Source organism: Orbicella franksi, chromosome 9 (genome assembly GCF_964199315.1).
Source record: "Orbicella franksi chromosome 9, jaOrbFran1.1, whole genome shotgun sequence".
Taxonomy (NCBI): Eukaryota; Metazoa; Cnidaria; class Anthozoa; order Scleractinia; family Merulinidae; genus Orbicella; species Orbicella franksi.
Window position 1 is genome coordinate 26,502,804 of NC_138153.1, and position 22,776 is coordinate 26,525,579.

General features: G+C 39.5%; 2 protein-coding genes and 1 pseudogene across 2 annotated transcripts in view; all 3 read left to right on the top strand.

The window, feature by feature from the left end:
• The window catches only part of LOC145498162 (uncharacterized), a 99,383-nt gene that overhangs the window by 66,641 nt on the left and 9,966 nt on the right, over positions 1–22,776 (top strand). The gene's annotated exons all lie outside the window — the stretch shown is intronic.
• LOC145498201 (uncharacterized) overlaps positions 1–22,776 on the top strand; it is a 172,041-nt gene that overhangs the window by 43,095 nt on the left and 106,170 nt on the right. The gene's annotated exons all lie outside the window — the stretch shown is intronic.
• On the top strand, positions 56–1,912 carry LOC145498196 (uncharacterized; annotated as a pseudogene).

The following is a 22,776-nucleotide window of genomic DNA, read 5'->3' on the forward strand; positions in this document are numbered from 1 at the left end:
GCGCTTCACGCACATAAATTGAAGGGGGGAAAGGGGCCATAAATTGAAGGGGGGGGGGAAACTTGGTCCGTAACTTACAGTATGGACTTCAAACTCGGTTAGTAAGATGTATTTATTGACCAATGAGAATGTGCATAGTATCTCAGTCATTTTATAAAGGTTGACATTCATGTTTTGGTTTTCTCCAGCTGAATTAGATAATGGACTGAAATGAGTTTCTTTTGCAAGTGATCAGAGATAACAGGCACACACTGGAATGCACAAGGAATTTGCTGGCTTATAAAGAAGTCTATGTGAACTTTGTTAATCCAGTTAATCAGCAATTACAGCTCTTCATGTTGCAGCAAGACATGGAGATGTTGAGCTTATAAAATTGCTGGTTTCTTTTGGGGCTCATGGTGGAACTGTAGATCTTATGACAGCTTTACATGAAGCATACCTTGGTGGTCATCCTGAGGTCGTCGATGTCCTGATTGCCGAAGGAGCTGATGTATGTATTACTGCTGTATTAGTGTTAACCTCAGTGGGTTTGAAAATAATAAACTCGTAGCAAACAATAAATCTCTGTCGACAGACTAATTGCTGTTATAATAGCCTGCAAATATGTGCAGCTCACTCTGCATGCAGCTATCATGAATGTCTCAATAATTTAGCGGCAGTGTCATTTGAGATGGCTGTAAGGTAAGGGAAAGTCTGCATACGAGCCAAGTAGCCCATCAGGCTAGAGCTAATATCCCGGTTTGTATAGCATGAAGCGACTAGGAGTATTTCTACTCCTCCCTGGATGGGATGCTTAAGAAAAATCACAGGGCTACCCCCAGCATTAAGTTTGCTGGTACCCATTTATACACCTAGGTCAAGAGAGGCACTGTGAGAATAAAGTGTCTTACCCAAGAACACAACACAATGTCCTGGGCCAGAGCTCAAACCTGGGCCACTTGATCCGGAGATGAGCGCAATAGTCACAAAGCCTGTCAGACCGTGTCTCCCACTGTATCAGGAGGTTAATCTGTGTAGTATTATCGTCTTTTTTGACAGACACAGCATAGCCAGACATGTAGGGACTGTGATGTCAACCTAAAATGATCATCTGGGATCTTCAATATCGCATGAGAATGCCTCTTTTTGACCCCAAAATATGGCAGACCAAAAACAAGGAATTTAAAAAAAACAGCTTCTAAAGATTGAACTATAGCACTGGGACAAACATGACAGAAACATCCTCATCCTTCCAAAAAATGAAGAAAAATTTATTGTGAACTGCTAGACTGTTACGCTACCTTGAAAATGATTTATAGCTTACATGGTGGTTTTTCCTTAATTTTTACAGGTAAGTGCACGTAACATAGATGGAAGTACCCCACTGTGTTTTGCTTGTGCCACAGGATCGGTTAAGTGTACACATCCGTTAATAGAAACTGGGACTGAGGTGAATCCTTCATTGACACGTACCTTCCCACCCCTACATGAGGCAGCGTTAAATGGACACATTCACTGCCTAGAAATACTAATGCAGATGGGTGCTAACCCAGAGAAATCCAAGAATCAATTGGGAATGGCTTTGCATGTCGCTTGCCTTTGAGGTTACATGGAATGTGTGAGAATTTTACTTAATTCCGGGGCCAATCCTAAGCAATCAAAAGACATCAAGCTCCTTTGCACACTGCAGCTCTGTGCATATATGAAGACTGTACCTCACTGCTTATAGATTACGGAGCAAATGTTCACCAGAGAAACTCGCAGAGTAAAAGACCTGCTGACTTAGCTACTGATAGAGCATGCAGAAAGATACTTCAGGCTAAAGCTGGTAAATAAATGAAACTAATAAAAAAAAAGCTTTCACCCTAGTAGCCCTAAGTCTGTTTTTTGTATCTACAAAAAATTCTAAGGGGGACCCTCTTAACAGCACTTACTGGGTTATTTGTTTGTTTATTTATTTATCTATTTATTTATTTATTTATTTATTTATTTTATTGTAATTTTTTATTTTTTCTCAGTTTCTGTGTTAAGGTTCTTTTTCAAAGAAAACTGCAAATAAACAGGAACAATTTGGGAAGAACTTATTTTTCTCTCAGATATGTCCCTCAGCCAGCTGCTCATTGTTCATTGAAAAAGAAAAGGGTTCCCATTAAATCTGCGTCTCAGAGGTATAAATAGACTAAAGTCAGATACCCAAAATACAGACTCTGGTAGTTTTAAGGGATGTTGTCAACAGTCTCATCTACTTTTATATAGGACTATTCCACCCCACCCCCCCCCCCCCCGTCCACATCCCTATTCCCTAAATATCAAGTCAAAGTCTTGTTTTACAATTCTAAATGAATAATGAAATTAAGTTTCCATTCATTCATTCATAACTTTAAGGGGTTCGCCGCCTTCAATTAATTCTTTATTGGGACAAACGCTTGACTGAGTTTTTCACTCGCTTAATTCGTTAACTAAGGCCTTTTTGGAATGTATGCTTTCTCTCTTCCAGGGGTTCAATTTGATCACACAACATGAAAAGTGCTATTTAATAGCAGTGGCGGATCCAGACCTTGAGCTAAGGGGGGTGGGGGGGGGGGGGTAGTTTTGCTTTGCTTGCCCTGCCAGCTATTCTTCCTTTTTTACTATTCCTTTTTTTACCATTTTTTTTTACTATTTTGTATTTCTTCTTTTTTTATTCTAGTAGTTATTTACAATATTAAATTAGTTAGGTAGTTAGGTTTATTTAAATTAAATATTGTATAGTCCTGAAGGAAATACCGTGTCCAAATAAAGATTTTACCTTTACCTTACCTTACCTTACCCAAAATAAGGTTGGGGGGGGGTGGGCCCCCCAGGCCCCTCCCCTAGATCCGCCACTGAATAGATCTTAATACTGAGCAATTTTATTCAAACTAAATCGGAGACTCGTTCGATTTTGTTCCGCTCGGTAACAGCAGACTATTAGAACTCGCGCGCTTTATTTCCAGCTCTTGGAATACAGTGGAACATTAGAACAAACATTTTAAAGTATATGTCTACTTGCGTTCTGATATCACAAATGCCGTTCTCTTATTGGCTACTCTACTCACTATCTATTCTTCGGTAGATAGTGAGTAACCGTTGGTGTGCGGTTGTTAACAAAATGGCGGCGGTATCTTTGCGTTTTCGAAGTGTCTTCAAAAAAAATTTAGATGAGTTTTCAACGAACAGCTTTATAACAACAACAACAAAAGTTTATTTCTACTACTGTAAACAACTAAAAGAATTTACAAGATTATAATTATAAATAATTAAATAAATAAACCGTACAGTACATACAGTAGTGGGACACCCACTACTGAAACACTGAGATTAATCGCTCTCAATTGCCATGCTGCGCCCTCGTCAACTTATCACGCGATAGAGATCTCGAGCTCATAATCTAATTTTAGAAATCTTCATAAAGTTATGACGTTGCTTGTATTTCGGAACGCCATTAACAAGGTGTTTTACGGTAAAAGACAGAGCTTTTTTCTTTTGCCGGGAAGAGTGCATCAAGGAATAGAAAAATCTTGTCACCACTGAATAACAATATTAAAAATGTGTATACAAGTAAGGACTTGTTTAATCCTATTTAGCCTGGGAGCTCAGTAAGGGTCAGTAAGGCTTTGCGCTGCATTCCACGGTACTGGAGCGTGACGTACTGAACCGACGCGTCGAATCTGTCGCACATCACTTTTAAAGAGGGGGTCCTTTAATTATGCAACATTCAGGTACATTCACTTAATCCCTACAAAGATTCGTTCAGTACATAAAAGCTCTCTCATTTAGACTTAATTTTCCAATCAGCGTCATTGATCGGGGTGGGAAAAGAAACGTCAGTATCGGTTTAACAAGGTCGTGATCGACTCGCAGGCCAAAGAAAGAAAACTCGTTAAACGGGATTAACAACACTTACATTGTCTTTATAGAACTTGTTTTATTTTAATCCAAATGTTTGACGTCACGTTTGGTTTTCATTGCTGTTTTACACTGAAGAACATTTTCTTTTTTTAGCCAATGACATCTGTATTTAGGCATCCTTTACATATCTAAGAAAGGCAGTGCCATCTACACTTTACCACGCAGTCTTGTGTCTCTTGTGGATCCATTTAGACACACTACTGCTGCCTCATTCGGTCTACGAGAATCACGTTTTGACCTTTATGATTATATTCTCGGATGTGTTAAGAGTTTGGCATGCCACGGGATCAAATTCTCAGAAAGAGACTGACTAAAAGTGTTATTTAATAGGAATATTTTAGGAGACTTCTTTTAATGTTCGGTTAATTGTTTCATTTCACCAAGATCGCGCACAGAGTTCTTGTTTCCGCAACGAATATCCTCGAAATATCCAGAATATTAAAGGTATGTAAGTGAAAGAGTTGTAACATGTTGTTTACAAGGTATAGTATTCGAAGCGGAACAACAGACGTAAGTTTTTCGCTCGCTCAATTCAGTGACCAAAACCAGAAGCACATCATCTCATAGCTTCTCCTAAAACCTATTGGAATATATGCTTTCTCTCTTCCAAGGGTTCATTCTGATCAGAAAACATGAGAAGCCCGATTTTCCAGCTCTTGGAATACAATCGAACATTGAAAGAAACCTTTTTTAGCATAAATCTTCTTGCGTTCCGATTTATCACAAATGCCGCTCCCTTATTCAAAACAAGCCCTAAGAAATACCAGTTCTAAAACAACACATTATCTCCTGTCATTATTTTTTCCGCTCAATACCCTAAAAGATACCACAAAACCACCCGCTGTGGACCTTTTAAAGCTGAACACCCAAAGAGTAACCAAAACCGCTTTTTTAACCCCTAAAAGGTACGACAAGCACTCGTGTCCTTTTATATGGAAGTCTCCCCGGCGGGGGCGGGGGGGGGGGGGGGGGGAAACTGCCATCGTTCAAACCACGCGAACATCATTATTCGACAAATACGTACAGACTTCCTAACCGGTATTACAAAGTATATATATTTAACATAGTTCTCGTGTGCTATCCTGATGTGTGGAAAAAGTAATCTCTAGTGAAACGTCGCAGTAAATTAAGTTTGGACAAAAGGCAGAAGATTTTCTTAAATATGAGGACCGTAAATCAAGCCCATAAATTTCACTGTTTTCCTTTTTTGGTCAGATAAAATAAGAAATTAGAACAACAAGGTGATGATCGACTTGCAGGGGAAGAAAGAAAACAGGATTGATAGCACTTGCTTTTATAAAATTTGTTTTCTTTAAACCCAAATTTTTGACGTCACGCTTGGTTTTCATTGCTGTTTTGCAGTGAAGAATATTTTCTTTTTTCGTCAATGATATTTTTATCTGAGACTTTCTTTTCATGCATTTCTAAGAACGCCCTCTAAACTTCATCACGTAGTCTTGTGTCTCTCATGGATCCATTTAGACAAACTACTGCTGCCTCATTCAGTCTACGAGAATGACTTTTTGACCTTAATAATTATATTCTCGGATGTGTTAGGCGTTTGGCATGCCACGGGATTAAATTCCCAGAGAGAGACTGACTAGAAAGGTTATTCAGTAGAAATAATTCAGCAGGCTTCCTATTATTGTTTGGCAAATCGTTTCATTGAAATCGTGCACAGAGGTCTTGTTTCTTCAAGGAATATCCTCGAAATATCCAGAATACTGAAGGTAAGTGAAAGTGTTGTAACTTTCTGTTTACAAGATATTCGAAGCGGAACTACAGACTGTAGTTTTTCGCTCGCTCAATTCAGTGGCTGACCTATTGGAATATATGCTTTCTCTCTTCCAAGGGTTCAGTCTGATCGGAAAACATGAAAAGTTCGTATTAGTAGATCTTAATGCTGAGCAATATTATTCAAAATTAATCGCAGAGTCATTCGATTTTGCTCCGCTCGATAACAACAGAACAATAGAACTCGTTCGCTTTATTTCCAATCGAACATTACAGCTAACAGTTTTTAGTATAAATCTACTTGCGTCCTATCACGAATGCCGTTCTCTTATTGGCTACGTTCACTATCTACAGTATTCTGTTCTAGATAGTGGGAAGCCTAGCAGTGTGCGGTTGTTAACAAAATGGCGGCGGTCTCTTTGCGTTTTCGAAGTGTCTGCGAAAAGAATTTAGATATGTTGCAAAAGAATAGTAGATTTATACTAAAACAATGAGATTATTCGCTCCCGATTTCTACGCGTGACAGCTGACTCCACTGGGCTGCGCCGGCTCGTCAGCTATCACGCGATGGAAATCTCCAGCTCATAATCTAATTTTAGAAGTCTTTGTTATGCATAAAGTTATGAAAGTTGTTTGTATAGAGTGCGGAACGCCATTAACATCGTGTTGCAGGGTAAAAGACAAAGCTTTGTCTATTTTGCTAAGAAAAGTGCATAAGGACCAGAAAAATCTCGGGCTGCGCCCTCGTCAACTATCACGCGATAGAGATCTCGAGCTCATGATCTAATTTTAGAAATCTCCATAAAGTTATGACAGTTGCTTGTATTTCGGAACGCCATTAACAACGTGTTGTAGGGTAAAAGACAGAGTTTTCTTCTTTTTTTTTTGCCGGGAAGAGTGCATCAAGGACTAGAAAAATCTTGTCACCACTGAATAACAATATTAAAAATGTGTATACAAGTAAGGACTTGTTTTATCCTATTTAGCCTGGGGGCTCAGTAAGGGTCAGTAAGGCTTTGCGCTGCATTCCACGGTACGGGAGCGTGACGTACTGAACTGACGCGTCGAATCTGTCGCACATCACTTTTAAAGAGGGGGTCCTTTAATTGTGTAACATTCAGGTACATTCACTTAATCCCTACAAAGATTCGTTCAGTACATAAAGCTCTCTCATTTAGACTTAATTTTCCAATCAGCGTCATTGATCGGGGTGGGAAAAGAAACGTCAGTATCGGTTTAACAAGGTCATGATCGACTCGCAGGCCAAAGAAAGAAAACACGTTGAACGGGATTAACAACACTTACATATGTTTATAGAACTTGTTTTCTTTCAATCCAAATGTTTGGCGTCACGTTTGGTTTTCATTGCTGTTTTACATAGGCTCGATTACCAGCCGCTGTTCGGGAAAAGAGCCCGCGCTCCTCCCCCGAACTCACGGCTGGACTCGTGGACTTGGCATTGTTAATTTCAACCAATAAGAAATCTGCCTGCCTGAATCGAGCGGGCTGCATAAATTAGCTTTCTCGCAGTAGCAAAGGAGTTGTGCGATATGAAGTGCGATCGCATTAGCGGGATATTTAACCAAATACCGTCAACTGATGAAACCTTGCCTGATGTAAACCATAGTGGCATATACAACACGCAAAATAGTCAACAGACTTATACGTTAGCATCTATATTTGAATCATGTGGTGCCAGAATATGAGATAACGAACAAAGTAAACAAAGGGAGGGATAAACGCAAACATTGATTTCAAGAAACAAGAAACTCAGTCAAATTGATGTGTACCTTAGTCTTCTTGAACAGAAGAAACACCAGTCTCTGGCGAAGACGCCAGACAAAATTAAATTTTTAAATGAGCCAAAGTAAACCGAACTAGCAAAACATAAACCTGGTGTCAACACCTTGCACACCAATATGTGTGACCTTTGACATGACAGTTGCTACAGCATAATCAAACAGCTCTGCAATACTTTAAAAAAAAAAAAAAACACTCTTCTATAGAACACAGCATGTAATGCCCTTCCGCAACAATAATGTGAAACAAAATAGGTTGGAGGGCCAAAGTTAAAAGAAGTGGCGAAAACGCCACAAATTTTACGAGCCGTAAGCGTCGTGTGGGCCTGCCTATGATTGTCATCAGATGACATTTCCGGCCACCTGAAGCACCGCAAGAAGTACATTATGAAGTTACGTCACAGACATGCTTTGCCGCTCACGCGTCCAGCCGTCTCTTCTCGGGGAGGAACGTAGACCGGACGCGAGAAAGCGGCGGAAATCGAGCCTATGTTTTACACTGAAGAACATTTTCTTTTTTTAGCCAATGACATCTGTATTTTAGACATCCTTTACATATCTAAGAAAGGCAGTGCCATCTACACTTTACCACGTAGTCTTGTGCCTCTTGTGGATCCATTTCGACAAACTACTGCTGCCTCATTCAGCGGGACGTAACATGTCGATCAAAGTCGATCATCGAAAACGTAGTCGATAAGTCGATAGTGTTCGATGTTTGTCGATAATTGTCAATCGACAAGTTAAATTTGTCGATAAAAGTCGATAATCACAAGATTTTGAACTGATTATCGATTTTATCGACAAAAATGCAGACAAATGTTTCAATCAGCTGCGAAATTCAAGTAACCAAACCAATAATACCTCCAGTGACTTTTTTTATGCCGAGTGTAAACAGCTCTTAAGTAAATGTGTGTGGCAATAAACTTAAATCAAAACCTGAACAACCAAGTGGTCTGTTATTCATTACAGAATAAAATGTTTAAATTACCTCGAGAAATGATCGATTAACAGTTTCAGCTGAACTAAATCGCGATCTTTTACATAACTCGAACCAAACTAGTTCCCAGGGTCTCTCTAGGCGGGGAGATGAGAGATCCTGGGAATTCGAAGTCGTGCTTCTTCGGGGTGACAGAACGGGTCAAAATTTAGACCAGATGCGGGAAAAAATCGAGGCCAATAAAGTAATTAAGAAGTAAAGTAAAGTAAAGTAACATTTTATTCATCAGTGTTTTTACTTAGTTCAACATTTGAAAAATACAAGCTGCTACGACTCTACTCCCTCTCCGCTAGGTTGGCTAAATTCGCCAGGTTTGTATGCCCCTTGCTTCTCCTTGCACCTGTGACTGTTGTACCAGTCCGCAACCTACGTATGTCTACGCCATACATCGTTTTTTATATTTCCGATACTTGTCGATTGAAATCGATCAAAATCGATCAAAATCGATCAAAATCAATCATAATCGAACAAAGTCGATAATCACAATAAATTGTGTGATCGACTTTTATCGATTTCCGATATTTGTCGATTGATTAGTATCGACAACGATGGACAATGATCGATTTTTATCGACTATCGAAATAATCGACATGTTACGTCCTGCATTCAGTCTACGAGAATGACGTTTTGACCTTTATAATTATATTCTCGGATGTGTTAAGAGTTTGGCATGCTACGGGATTAAATTCCCAGAAAGAGACTGACTGAAAAGGTTATTTATAGGAATATTTTACGAGACATCCTTTTAATGTTCGGTTAGTTGTTTCATTTAATCAAAATCGTGCACAGAGTTCTTGTTTCTGCAACGAATATCCTCGAAATATCCAGAATACTGAAGGTAAGTGAAAGAGTTGTAACTTGTTGTTTACAAGGTATAGTATTCGAAGCGGAACAACAGACGTAAGTTTTTCGCTCGCTCAATTCAGTGACCAAAACCAGAAGCAGTTTACCTCATAGCTTCTGCTAAAAGCTATTGGAATATATGCTTTCTCTCTTCCAAGGTTTCACTCTGATCAGAAAACACGAGAAGCCCGATTTTCCAGCTCTTGGAATACAATCGAACATTGAAAGAAACCTTTTTTAGCATAAATCTTCTTGCGTTCCGATTTATCACAAATGCCGTTCCCTTATTGAAAAGAGGCCCTAAGAAATACCAATTCTAAAGCAACACATTATCTCCTGTCATTATTTTTTCCGCTCAATACCCTAAAAGGTACCACAAAACCACCTGCTGTGGACCTTTTAAAGCTGAACACCCAAAGAGTAACCAAAACCGCTTTTTTAACCCCTAAAAGGTACGACAAGCACTCGTGTCCTTTTATATGGAAGTCTCACCGGCGGCGGGGGGGGGGGGGAGGGGGGAGGGGAGACTGCCATCGTTCAAACCACGCGAACATCATTATTCAACAAATACGTACAGATTTCCTAACCGATATCACAAAGAATATATATTTAACATAGTTCTCGTGTGCTATCCTGATGTGTGGAAAAAGCAATCTCTAGTGAAACGTCGCAGTAAATTAAGTTTGGACAGCAGTTAGAAGATTATCTTAAATACGAGGACCGTAAATTAAGCCCATAAATTTCACTGTTTTCCTTTTTTGGTCAGATAAAATAAGAAATTAGAACAACAAGGTGATGATCGACTTGCAGGGGAAGAAAGAAAACAGGATTGATAGCACTTGCTTTTATAAAACTTGTTTTCTTTAAACCCAAATTTTTGACGTCACGCTTGGTTTTCGTTACTGTTTTGCAGTGAAGAATATTTTCTTCTTTTTTCGTCAATAATATCTTTATCTGAGACTTTCTTTTCATGCATTTCTAAGAACGCCCTCTAAACGTCATCACGTAGTCTTGTGTCTCTTATGGATCCATTTAGACAAACTACTGCTGCCTCATTCAGTCTACGAGAATGACTTTTTGACCTTAATAATTATATTCTCGGATGTGTTGGACGTTTGGCATGCCACGAGATTAAATTCCCAGAAAGAGACTGACTAGAAAGGTTATTCAGTAGAAATAATTCAGCAGGCTTCCTATTATTGTTTGGCAAATCGTTTCATTAAAATCGTGCACAGAGGTCTTGTTTCTTCAAGGAATATCCTCGAAATATCCAGAATACTGAAGGTAAGTAAATGTGTTGTAACTTTCTGTTTACAAGATATTCGAAGCGGAACTACAGACTGTAGTTTTTCGCTCGCTCAATTCAGTGGCTGACCTATTGGAATATATGCTTTCTCTCTTCCAAGGGTTCAGTCTGATCAGAAAACATGAAAAGTTCGTATTAGTAGATCTTAATGCTGAGCAATGTTATTCAAAATTAATCGCAGAGTCATTCGATTTTGCTCCGCTCGATAACAACAGAACAATAGAACTCGTTCGCTTTATTTCCAATCGAACATTACAGCTAACAGTTTTTAGTTGCTGCGGAGCGAGCGTAGCGAGCGAGCAGCAACATAAACAGGATTTAAGAAGAATATGTAAAAGGGGATCCAAATTCTCGAATTCATCACTTTTTACCAGAATGCATCGCATTTAACCAGAATGCACTGCGCCACTTTTTACCAGAGTGCGTTGCGCCACGAACTACAGGAGGACGCCTTTTGGCGTGGATTCCAGTGAGAAAGATTAGTGGTTGTGTTTTGCTCTGATTTACCTGTAAAACGATGTGAAGGAGATTGTGCCTGCTTTCACAACTCTTGCTTTTGTTCTTAATGCATGCAGTATGTGAAAGTTTGTAAATCTGGACGATTAATTGTGACATCTTAATTTTAAACTTAGTATGTCATTTCTTAGCAGTCTCGTTTACTTGGCCGAATTCTTAAATGAAGAGAAATCGTCGCTCCTAAAGCTCGCAGAATAACTAAAACAAACGAAAACCGTAGAACACGCTAATTTCATATATGCTGCGATCTATTTCTTTTCATCCAAACATGAATTTAAGCTAAAGCTTTAGCAGTTCACACATCGATCGCGAACACAGTCTGTCAACATTCTTGAGACATTTAATGCGTAACAATACAGAATTTATAAGTTAGATTTCTGCTCCTACAACTTCCACATCTTTCGATTTTCGAGATCTGGTAAAGGGGAGATTGATGTGTATCTTTTTATGTTCAAACATGGGTCAGATCACTATGCGCTTTTTTGTCACGATCCCTTGTCACACCTCGCCATCCATGTGTCATCATGCATGAAGTTGTAGATGAATCACTGCGTAAAATATGTCACTATCAATAGAATGTACCGCAGCATTATTATCTTTTAGATACCCTAGTATAAATCTACTATCTACAGTGTTCTGTTCTAGATAGTGGGAAGCCTAGCAGTGTGCGGTTGTTAACAAAATGGCGGCGGTATCTTTGCGTTTTCGAAGTGTCTGCGAAAAGAATTTAGATATGTTGCAAAAGAATAGTAGATTTATACTAAAACAATGAGATTAATCACTCCCGATTTCTATGCGTGACAGCTGACTCGATTGGGCTGCGCCGGCTCGTCAGTTATCACGCGATGGAAATCTCCAGCTCATAATCTAATTTTAGAAGTCTTTGTTATGCATAAAGTTATGAAAGTTGTTTGTATAGAGTGCGGAACGCCATTAACATCGTGTTGCAGGGTAAAAGGCAAAGCTTTGTCTATTTTGCTAAGAAAAGTGCATAAGGACCAGAAAAATCTCGGGCTGCGCCCTCGTCAACTATCACGCGATAGAGATCTCGAGCTCATGATCTAATTTTAGAAATCTTCATAAAGTTATAACAGTTGCTTGTATTTCGGAACGCCATTAACAACGTGTTGTAGGGTAAAAGACAGAGTTTTTTTTTTTTGCCGGGGAATAGAAAAATAGGAATAGAAAAATCTTGTCACCACTGAATAACAATATTAAAAATGTGTATACAAGTAAAGACTTGTTTAATCCTATTTAGCCTGGGGGCTCAGTAAGGGTCAGTAAGGCTTTGCGCTGCATTCCACGGTACTGGAGCGTGACGTACTGAACTGACGCGTCGAATATGTCGCACATCACTGTTAAAGAGGGGGTCCTTTAATTATGTAACATTCAGGTACATTCCCTAAATCCCTACAAAGATTCGTTCAGTACATAAAAGCTCTCTCATTTAGACTTAATTTTCCAATCAGCGTCATTGATCGGGGTGGGAAAAGAAACGTCAGTATCGGTTTAACAAGGTCATGATCGACTCGCAGGCCAAAGAAAGAAAACACGTTGAACGGGATTAACAACACTTACATTGTCTTTATAGAACTAATTTTCTTTCAATCCAAATGTTTGACGTCACGTTTGGTTTTCGTTGCTGTTTTACACTGAAGAACATTTTCTTTTTTTAGCCAATGACATCTGTATTTTAGACATCCTTTACATATCTAAGAAAGGCAGTGCCATCTACACTTTACCACGTAGTCTTGTGTCTCTTGTGGATCCATTTAGACAAACTAATACTGCCTCATTCAGTCTACGAGAATGACTTTTTGACCTTTATAATTATATTCTCGGATGTATTAGGCGTTTATCATGCCACGGAATTAAATTCCCAGAAAGAGACTGACTGAAAAGGTTATTTATAGGAATATTTTACGAGACATCCTTTTAATGTTCGGTTAGTTGTTTCGTTTAACCAAAATCGTGCACAGAGTTCTTGTTTATGCAACGAATATCCTCGAAATATCCAGAATACTGAAGGTATATAAGTGAAAGAGTTGTAACTTGTTGTTTACAAGGTATAGTATTCGAAGCGGAACCACAGACTTTAGTTTTTCGCTTGCTCAATTCAGTGACCAAAACCAAAAGCTTATCACCTCATAGCTTCTGCTAAAACCTATTGGAATATATTCTTTCTCTCTTCCAATACAAGGGTTCACTCTGATCAGAAAACATGAAAAGTTCTATTTTCCAGCTCTTGGAATACAATCGAACATTAGAAGAAACATTTTTTAGTATAAATCTATCACAAATACCGTTCCCTTATTGAAAACAAGCCCTAAGAGATACCAGTTCTAAAACAGCACATTATCACCTTGCATATTTTTTTTCTGCTTAACACCCTAAAAGGTATCACAAAAGCTGCCGCTGTGGACCTTTCCAGGCTGAACACTCTAAGAGGTAACAAAAACGTTTTTCTAAACCTAAAAGGTACGACGAGTACCCCCGTCCTTTTATATGGAAGTCCCCCGCCCCGGGGGGAGAAAGACAGCCATCGTTTAAACCACGTGAACATCATTATTCGACAAATACGTAGAGACTTCCTAACCGGTATCACAAAGTACATATATTTAACATAGTTCTCGTGTGCTATTCTGATGTGTGGAAAAAGCAATCTCTAGTGAAACTTTCGCAGTAAGTAAAGTTTGGACAACAGCCAGAAGATTTTCTTAAAGATGAAGGCGGTAAATTAAGCCCGTAAATTTCACTGTTTTCCTTTTATGGTCAGATAAAATAAGAAATAAAACCACAAGGTGATGATCGACTTGTAGGGGAAGAAAGAAAACAGGATTGACAGCACTTAACTTGTTTTTATATAACTTGTTTTCTTTCAACCTAAATTTTTGACGTCACGCTTGGTTTTCATTACTGTTTTGCAGTGAACAATATTTTCTTCTTTTTTCGTCAATAATATCTTTATCTGAGACTTTCTTTACATGCATGTCTAAGAACGCCGTCTAAACTTCATCACGTAGTCTTGTGTCTCTTGTGGATCCATTTAGAAAAACTACTGCTGTCTCATTCAGTCTACGAGAATCACTTTTTGACCTTTATAATTATATTCTCGAAGTTAGGCGTTTGGCATGCCACGAGATTAAATTCTCAGAAAGAGACAGACCAGAAAGGTCATTCAGTCGGAATAATTCAGCAGGCTTCCTATCAATGTTCGGCAAATTGTTTCATTAAAATCGTGCACAGAGGTCTTGTTAACCGCGCGGCCATGGGCCGAGCGCGGTTCTAGGTTTACCCGTGGTTTATTTTTTTTTTTTAACCGCGCGGCCATGGGCCGAGCGCGGTTCATGGTTTACCCGTGGTTTTTTTTTTAACCGCGCGGCCATGGGCCGAGCGCGGTTCATGGTTTACCCGTGTTTTTTTTTTTAACCGCGCGGCCATGGGCCGAGCGCGGTTCATGGTTTACCCGTGGTTTTTTTTTTAACCGCGCGGCCATGGGCCGAGCGCGGTTCATGGTTTACCCGTGGTTTTTTTAACCGCGCGGCCATGGGCCGAGCGCGGTTCATGGTTTACCCGTGGTTTTTTTAACCGCGCGGCCATGGGCCGAGCGCGGTTCATGGTTTACCCGTGTTTTTTTTAACCGCGCGGCCATGGGCCGAGCGCGGTTCATGGTTTACCCGTGGTTTTTTTAACCGCGCGGCCATGGGCCGAGCGCGGTTCATGGTTTACCCGTGGTTTTTTTTTTTTCGACTTCGGTGCGAGCAGACCCAAGCTTCCACTCGGCCAAATTTTGAGTCACGCAACCTGTGATGTTTACTCGCCAAAAGCTGTTGAAACAATAAATCTCATCTTTCGCGGGAATAAATTAAAAACCCAACGCTCGTCAAAAATTATATTTTTTCACCAGAAATTTAGCTCGGAACATATACATATTTATATTTGTTTGAATCGTCGATGAAATGACCTTTTCCGGATACTTTTTCCTTCGGGGTCAACCGAAACCTCAGATTACAAAGTCACGCCGAACCCACATGTTGCAAAAAAATCTCTTCAAAACCCTGACTTCGAAGCGATATAACACTTCAGCGTTAATAGCTACCACACATCGGCAGGCGGTAAATCTATTCCTTAACAATCCAGCTTTATCGTGTTAAAATTTCAGCGAAATCGAACAAAACCAGAATTAATTAGAATTTTTTTGTGACCTCACTTCCCAGACTTGTCCTAACAAAGGAAGCAACGGTCGCCCATAGCAACCGAAAAACACCAACATAACAAAGCCGACGTTTCGGCCAAAATACTCCACAATTATCGCCTGAGAGCTTAAACTTGAATGGGAACATCTTTTTCGAACCTTTTTCAACTGATTTAGACGAAAGACTGGCCTCGGCGGGCTACAAAAACGACAAAGAGAAAAAACAGAACAAGACAGCAGAACAAGCCGATAATATTTCATCGCGTGGCTTTCGACACGAAAACGAAAATACAGCTTACTTCTGGATAAATTCAGCCTTAGAAGCCAGCAACCGGTCCCAAATTACTTTCTGTATCCTTACAAATGTCCTGATTTCCATCTCCGAAAGATTTTGCCCCAATTTTGAGCAAATAAACATTTCGCCGGCGGCGACCGCCATTACGGTGGCTTGCATACTAAATTAGCTAACTTAACAAAATTCTCCCGAGGGGGGGGGGGGGATACGACAAATTTGGTGAGAATCAAAAGTAACGCCAATTTTCTGTCACGTTTTCAATCTGTGGTCACTGGAGTGACCAAAATCGATACATCGGTTGGGATAGGGTTTTTTTATGACTTGTGTGACTACTTTGCTAGCCCTTTACTCGTGGAAAACACCAATTAAATTTAATCATGACTTTTAAGAAAGAAAGCTGTTGTTAATAGTGTTATTATTGTGTCGTTGATATCGTTCATGCCCATACATATCCCGAAGAAAGTTCTAGATTAAGACCATTAAGTCATCGGAGATTTGTCAAAGGCTACCACTGATGGTGCAATAATACAGTTTGTGTTGATCAAGTGATGTGATGTCTACAGTAAGAAAAGAATCATCAATGACTCCTTTGGAATGTGCACTGCGTTCCGACGGTAGTGCTAAGCGAACAGTTAAATTTTAAAAGCGCGGTTATAAGATCTAACAGATCTTCTTGTTTTTTTCGACTTCGGTGCGAGCAGACCCAAGCTTCCACTCGGCCAAATTTTGAGTCACCCAACCTGTGATGTTTACTCGCCAAAAGCTGTTGAAACAATAAATCTCATCTTTCGCGGGAATAAATTAAAAACCCAGCGCTCGTCAAAAATTATATTTTTTCACCAGAAATTTAGCTCGGAACATATACATATTTATATTTGTTTGAATCGTCGATGAAATGACCTTTTCCGGATATTTTTTCCTTCGGGGTCAACCGAAACCTCAGATTACAAAATCACGCCGAACCCACATGTTGCAAAAAAATCTCTTCAAAACCCTGACTTCGAAGCGATATAACACTTCAGCGTTAATAGCTACCACACATCGGCAGGCGGTAAATCTATTCGTTAACAATCCAACTTTATCGTGTTAAAATTTCAGCGAAATCGAACAAAACCAGAATTAATTAGAATTTTTTTGTGACCTCACTTCCCAGACTTGTCCTAACAAAGGAAGCAACGGTCGCCCATAGCAACCGAAAAACACCAACATAACAAAGCCGACGTTTCGGCCAAAAAACTCCACAATTATCGCCTGAGAGCTTAAACTTGAATGGGAACATCTTTTTCGAACCTTTTTCAACTGATTTTGACGAAAGACTGGCCTCGGCGGGCTACAAAAACGACAAAGAGAAAAAACAGAACAAGACAGCAGAACAAGCCGATAATATTTCATCGCGTGGCTTTCGACACGAAAACGAAAATACAGCTTACTTCTGGATAAATTCAGCCTTAGAAGCCAGCAACCGGTCCCAAATTACTTTCTGTATCCTTACAAATGTCCTGATTTCCATCTCCGAAAGATTTTGCCCCAATTTTGAGCAAATAAACATTTCGCCGGCGGCGACCGCCATTACGGTGGCTTGCATACTAAATTGGCTAACTTAACAAAATTCTCCCGAGGGGGGGGGGGATACGACAAATTTGGTGAGAATCAAAAGTAACGCCAATTTTCTGTAACGTTTTCAATCTGTGGTCACTGGAGTGACCAAAATCGATACATCGGTTGGGATAGGGTTTTTTTATGACTTGTGTGACTACTTTGCTAGCCCTTTACTCGTGGAAAACACCAATTAAATTTAATCATGACTTTTAAGAAAGAAAGCTGTTGTTAATAGTGTTATTATTGTGTCGTTGATATCGTTCATGCCCATACATATCCCGAAGAAAGTTCTAGATTAAGACCATTACGTCATCGGAGATTTGTCAACGGCTACCACTGATGGTGCAATAATACAGTTTGTGTTGATCAAGTGATGTGATGTCTACAGTAAGAAAAGAATCATCAATGACTGCTTTGGAATGTGCACTGCGTTCCGACGGTAGTGCTAAGCGAACAGTTAAATTTTAAAAGCGCGGTTATAAGATCTAACAGATCTTCTTGCTTTCGCAGTTTTGTCTGCGACCAGACCCACGCTTCCCCTCGGCCAAATTTTTAGTCACGCAACCTGTGATGTTTACTCGCCAAAAGCTGTTGAAACATTAATAAATCTCATCTCCGATACTGACTTTCGCGGGAAAAAATTAAAAACCCAGCGTTCGTCAAAAATTATATTTTTTCACCAGAAATTTAGCTCGGAACATATACATATTTATATTCCTTTGAATCGTCGATGAAATGACCTTTTCCGGATATTTTTTCCTTCGGGGTCAACAAAAACCTCCGATTACAAAATCACGCCGAACCCAGATGTTGCAAAAAAATCTCTTCAAAACCCTGACTTCGAAGCGATATAACACTTCAGCGTTAATAGCTACCACACATCGGCAGGCGGTAAATCTATTCGTTAACAATCCAGCCTTATCGTGTTAAAATTTCACCGAAATCGAACAAAACCAGAATTATTTAGAATTTTTTTGTGACTTGACCTAACAAAGGAGGCAACGGTCGCCCATAGCAACCGAAAAACACCAACATAACAAAGCCGAGAGTTTCGGCCAAAAATCTCCAGAATTATCGCCTGAGAGCTTAAACTTGAATGGGAACATCTTTTTCGAACTTTTTTCAACTGATTTAGACGAAAGACTGGCCTCGGCGGGCTACAACAAAGACCAAGAGAAAAACAGAGCAAGACAGCAGAACAAACCGATAACATTTCATCGCACGGCTTTCGGCACGAAAACGAAAATACAGCTTACTTCTGGATAAATTCAGCCTTAGAAGCCAGCAACCGGCCCCAAATTACTTTCTGTATCCTTACAAATGTCCTGATTTCCATCTCCGAAAGATTTTGCCCCAATTTTGAGCAAATAAACACTTCGTCGACGGTGACCGCCATTACGGTGGCTTGCATACTAAATTAGCTAACTTGACAAAATTCTCCCGAGGGGGAGTATGACAAATTTGGTGAGAATCAAAAGTAACGCCAATTTTCTATCACGTTTTCAATCTGTGGTCACTGAAGTGACCAAAATCGATACATCGGTTGGGATAGGGTTTTTTTTATATGACTTGTGTGGCTACTTTCCTAGCCCTTTACTCGTGGAAAACACCAATCAAATTTAATCATGACTTTCAAGAAAGAAAGCTGTTGTTAACAGTGTTATTATTGTGTCGTTCATATCGTTAATGCCCATACATATCCCGAAGAAAGTTCTAGATTAAGACCATTACGTCATCGGAGATTTGTCAACGGCTACCACTGATGGTGCAATAATACAGTTTGTGTTGATCAAGTGATGTGATGTCTACAGTAAGAAAAGAATCATCAATGACTGCTTTGGAATGTGCACTGCGTTCCGACGGTAGTGCTAAACAAACAGTTAAATTTTAAAAGCGCGGTTGTAAGATCTAACAGATCTTCTTGTTTTTTGTCGGAGACCAGACGCAGATCTCCACTCGGCCAACTTTGAATTACGCAATCTGTAATGTTTACTCGCCAAACTTTGTTTCTTGAGCGTCAACAGAAATCTCAGATTACAAAATTACGCCGAACCTACACGTTCCAAAAAAATCTCTTCAAAACCCTGACATCGAAGCGATATATCACTTTAGCGTTAATAGCTACCTCATATCGGCAGCATTAAAATCTATTCGTTGACAATCCAGCTTCATCATATTAAAATTTCAACGAAATCGAACAAAACCAGAACTAAATATTATTAGATTTTTTTTGTAACCTAGCTTCATTGCGTGAGTCGACAAAGGAAGCGACGGTCGCCCATAGCCACCGAAACACATTAACATAACCAGTGAACCTACGTTTCGGTCAAAAAAATCACGGATTATTGCCTGAAAGCTGAAAATTCAAGAGGAACATCTTTTTCGAACTTTTCTCAAGTTATTTAGACGAAAAAATGACCTCGGCGGACTCCAAAAGAGAACGAAACAAAAAACAGAACGAGACAGTGAGAAGAGCCGATAATTTATTCACCGCGTGGCCTTCGTTACGTTCACGTTAAAAAAACCTTACTTCTGGATAATTTCAGCCTTACAAGTCAGCAACTGGTCCCAAATTACTTTCTGTATCCTTACAAATGTCCTGACTTCCATCTCCGAAAGATTTGGCCGCAATTTTTTAGCAAATAAATATTTCGCCGACAGCAATCACCATTACGGTGGCTTGCAACTAATTCGCTAACTTTACAAAACCCTCCCGAGTGGCAGTTTTAGAGATACACTTAACCAATCCTCTATGGTTTATGGCAATTGAATCATTTACTGACAAATAAATTCAAGTGGAAATACCATAAATTCTATAAACTACTAACTGCGTGACGGCATCTCAGCTCTTCTAGCTGTGTAGAAAATTTGTACCCACCCAATATGTTCAAACTCTAGAAAACTCGGAATTTCTTGCATTGACTTAGCCGAGGAAGAAATTGCGTTTAAGTTTCAATCATACTGGGGAAAAAAATCCATCTTTTCTACTTTAGTTGTTTGATCAATTAACTGAAATTTGCAGATCATAACACTGGTAGACAAATAAAACATTACAGTGGTCGATCTAGGACTAGGTTTACACAAAAGGAGTTTTCCGGATTCGTAAAAGTTTCCGGATTCATCAATTTTAAAGTATTCGGATTAGTAGGGGTTTACAGTGAATGGATATTCAGATTCTTAACCGTTTACACACGACGATAACTCCGGGAAGATTCATGATGGAATGGTTAACAAGCAGTTTGTTGCCTCGACAACGAAAAACAAAATGCCTCCGAAAATAAGGCTAGGGGTAGCCAGTTGAGACAGTCTGAAGTTTTCTTTGAACTCGCTGACCACGGTACTGTTGTCCATCATGTCAGGTCCCTCCAGGCATTTATTCTGGTCTTTACTTAATATCTAGAACCGTCGCGGTTTTCGATCGTGCCATCGTCGTCATCGGCGCAGTAATGTATGGAGGACGTCAATATTGTTTGCGTCGATAAATTGGGTTTCTGAGGAATATGGCATTACCCATTATAAAAGTGATTACCTACACCTGAAAAAGCACGAAGTAATCAGCCAGCGACCGCCATCAAATGGCCATCAATGTGTCTACGACTCGACTACGACTGGATCATGTAATCCGCCATTTTTGTTCCACCGCAAACTCAAAAGATCACAAGCGAAAAAATATCCGGGTCGAGAGAAAATCGTTTACACGACAAAACTCTCCGGATTCAAAAGTTTTCGGATTCAAAGTTCACACTTTAAATTCCGGATTCAACATCTCCGGAGACAAGACCAAACCGGGGAGTTTTTATTTCGGATTCGTCCACTTTTGTGTAAACGGCAAAATCAATCCGGCACTAAAACGTTCCGGATTCATCACGAATCCGGAACAATTTCCTCTAGTGTAAATCTACAATCCATGCGATAAGTTGTTGGGACACCTCCCCTTTTTGCGCGCTAGAACCCACGAGTGTAATTGCAACTATAATTGACCCCCTTCCCCTAGCAAAGTTGCAAGAAAATGAAGCTATTCTCAAGACTAGATCGGACGTGGGAAAAAAGGAAAAAGAGAATATAGAAAGTGGTTAGACAGTTGTGTTGGAACCGAGCGTGATTGCTAAAAAATCGTTATTATGGGAATAAGACGTGAACATCTATCTTATTGTCTCTTTATTTGGAGAATACTGTTCTAGGAGGCGAACAATTCTTGAAACGTGGCTATTCTGAAGCTATCGTCAAGGTTTTCTTGTTTTCTTCAAGATTTTTATCAACATTGACAGGGGGGAAGGGGGTAGGCGGGCTTGCGCGGTTTTGGTCTTAAGAGAGGCCGCCTGTGAAGTCATCTGCCGTGAACTGTCCCAACACTTTTGACCAGGATTGTAGTCTTAAATGAACAGCGAACATTCATCTTGTTTGTTTGCGGAAGTCGGTCACGGAAGAGCGAATTTCAATGAAATATATATATAATTTGATTATAATAACGCAATTAGCCAAAAATAGGTTGGCCGCCAAAACAGTTTAGGGTTTAGCCCAACTCTAATCTTAAGTTTTAAGACTGAAAAAAAAAAAAAATCTGTCAAGATAATATCATTGAGCATTTCAGTTGTTTGAAAAGAAACATTCGCGCACAATGAGCTATATGTACAGTACGTGCGTAACCTGGAAAGCAATCCGTCCAGCACAGTAATTGTTCAAATTAACAGCTTACCGAGACACTGGCACGGTTGATGCCTCTTATTTATGATTTAAACTTTTAGGATTTGTTTAGTTTACTTTTTCCGACTTTTTAGAAGGAGTACACTGCATGTACTGGTACCAATAAAAAGGTTTAACCGAAAATTGATCCGTCGAAATAAACAAATATAAATTTAATAACTGTAGCGTTCCTCCAGATCAAGTAAGGCTACAAACCAACAATATCAACTTGTCATTACGCTTAACAAATGAACTTAGAACGATTTTCGCTCTAGAACTCGTTCTTGTAATTAAAATGATCAAAGAAAGAACCCGAACACCCGAACTCCAAGTAAATTGCTTTTAATTGGCGTTTTTAATCAACGAAATTTTCAAAGCGATGCCTTTCAAAATATTAAAGTTAAAAGTGGTCCATTATGTTTTTCTTTTTTCACCCAAATGTTCTAAGATAGCCATCTGCGGTTTCTTGGAAACGAATTATGTATTCAGGGTGACCGCCTGCGTCACGCAATTGTTTACATTCCAACGGCGGTTCAGGGAAAAATTGATGAGAAGCACAGGCCAAGGCGGGCGACTTAAAACCATTTGCCCAGAGATGTTTTTTGATTTTCAAACAGGTGGGTGTATAGTTAACCCGTAGAAAGTGTTTTTACGGCATTTAAAGTTATAGCCCATAGAAAAATATGGCGATATTTTAGTGCTATAATTCGTTTGCAACACATTGTAATATTTTGCGTTTCTGTTCGATCTCATTTCGGGCTCAAACGAAACCTCGATTTATTTTATTTTTCGCTCAGTCATACCATGAAGACCTGAGCTGAATATAAAGATCATTGAAAGACTCTTAAGTAGCTGTTGTGCGACGCGCAAAGCAATCAAATTTTCAGAAAATTTAACATA